A 1,926-nucleotide genomic window follows, 5' to 3' on the forward strand; every position below is an offset into this window, starting at 1 on the left:
TGGCATTGGGGATGAACTGAATGTAATTAGTCTTACTAAAGTTTAGTGAAAGACCATTGGCAGTAAAACATTGAATTAAATCTATAAGAATATTATTAACAGACTCTTGAACATTTTCACATTTGCAACCATTAACTATTATCTTAATGTCATTTGCAAAGATAGTAAAATTACATTGTATCATTGTAGAATGAGATAAATCATTTATAAGTACCAGGAACAGTCAAGGACCAAGAACAGATCCTTGTGGCACTGCACAATCAAGGAAAGGACCAAGAATAGATCCTTGTAGCACTCCACAATTAATGCTTCTCCATTCTGATGAAGCCATGCCACCACCCAAATTGTCTGCTCAATTTGTAACTCACTGTTTCAGCTATATCTGCATGCATACTCTGCAAGCCACTGTCAAGTGCACAGTAGAGTGTGAATCTCATTGCACCAGTTATTAGGCATTCTTCCCATTTCACTCACTCATGGAGTGTGGGAAGAAAGACTGTTTAAATGTCTATGTATGCATTGTAATTATACCTGAATAATAACAAAATTACAGGTGGAAATGGATGATGATATTGTCAGTTTGGCATTAGCTGCACAGCAGGTGTGACCGAGGCAGCAACAGCTGTGGGGTTCAGTACTGAATTGCTTCATATGTTTCCCATCAACCTGCAATACTGACTTTGCTTTTGGCTACGGACTTTCTTTTGTGTACAGCATTATAAAAAATCTGCATGAAGAAACAAAACACATGGCAAAAACATATCAGAAAGTTACATTTGAGGTCATAAATGTTGTACATGGAAGGCATGACCACACTTGTTTTCTGGTTTGTTGTTGCTATGGTAGTTTTCTTGTAAGAAACTGGTTGTCAGTGACTTTGTTATTCTGATCTGGGCAGTACCTACATATGTGAATGACATGTGGGGGGGGGGGGGGGGGGGGGGTGCAGCATATTCCTAGACCCCTCATTTAATGCTGGTTCTGGAAACCCTGTAAGCAGCTTTTTAAAATGATTAAACTGTAGGCTCTTAGAAGAACACCGTAAATTTTATTAAGTGAATGAAACACGTTTTTAGCCTTGTTTCACAAACTTTATTGTTAATGCACGACCTAGGTTCTGGTTATAAGCTCATTTTCTGGTATATAACTAATTCCAGGGTAGCCTTTCTCAGGAGACACAGTCTAGAAAAGCATTAGGAAACACAGTGACCATATCATAAAAAAATATTTTATACTTTGTGAAAGAAGGCTGAAGAATAGAATTTAAAAAATATTTCTTTCACAGAATAGTTACCTTCATCTTGAGTGTCTGCAACTAAGATTACTCAACATTTCTGTGACACTCACCTGTGAGTCAAACAAACCTGCCACACTTCTTTATACATGTTCAGTATCTCCTCTTAGTCCTGTATTGTATCACTCCCACACCCTAGAGACTTGAGAAAAATTGTAGTATGAGTTGTACAATAGTTTTGGATTGTTATTTATTTATTCTTCATCACAATCACAGCCTATTATCTGAAAAGCTAAAATATGCCATACATGTCTCATTTTCTCAAATAATGATATGTTTATATATTAACCGGGCAACGGCCTTGCTGCAGTGGATACACCGGTTCCCATGAGATCACCGAAGTTAAGCACTGTCGAGCGTAGTCAGCACTTGGATGGTTGACCATCCAGGCCGCCATGTGCTGTTGCCATTTTTCGGGATGCACTCAGCCTCGTGATGCCACTTGAGGAGCTACTCAACCTAGTGGCAGCTTCGGTCAAGAATACCATCATTACGACCAGGAGAGCAGTGTGCTGACCCCACGCCCCTCCTATCCGCATCCTCCACTGAGAATGACACGGCGGTCGGATGGTCACGGTAGGCCCCCGTGGCCTGAAGACGTAGTGCTTTATATATATATATATATATTAACC

At 39.7% G+C, this 1,926-nt stretch overlaps 1 pseudogene; it reads left to right on the forward strand.

Annotated features, from left to right (window-relative positions):
- The first annotated feature begins 1,585 nt into the window (after positions 1-1,585).
- On the forward strand, positions 1,586-1,703 carry LOC124551593 (annotated as a pseudogene).
- Positions 1,704-1,926: the final 223 nt, after the last annotated feature.

This window comes from Schistocerca americana, chromosome 9 (genome assembly GCF_021461395.2).
Source record: "Schistocerca americana isolate TAMUIC-IGC-003095 chromosome 9, iqSchAmer2.1, whole genome shotgun sequence".
Classification (NCBI taxonomy): Eukaryota; Metazoa; Arthropoda; class Insecta; order Orthoptera; family Acrididae; genus Schistocerca; species Schistocerca americana.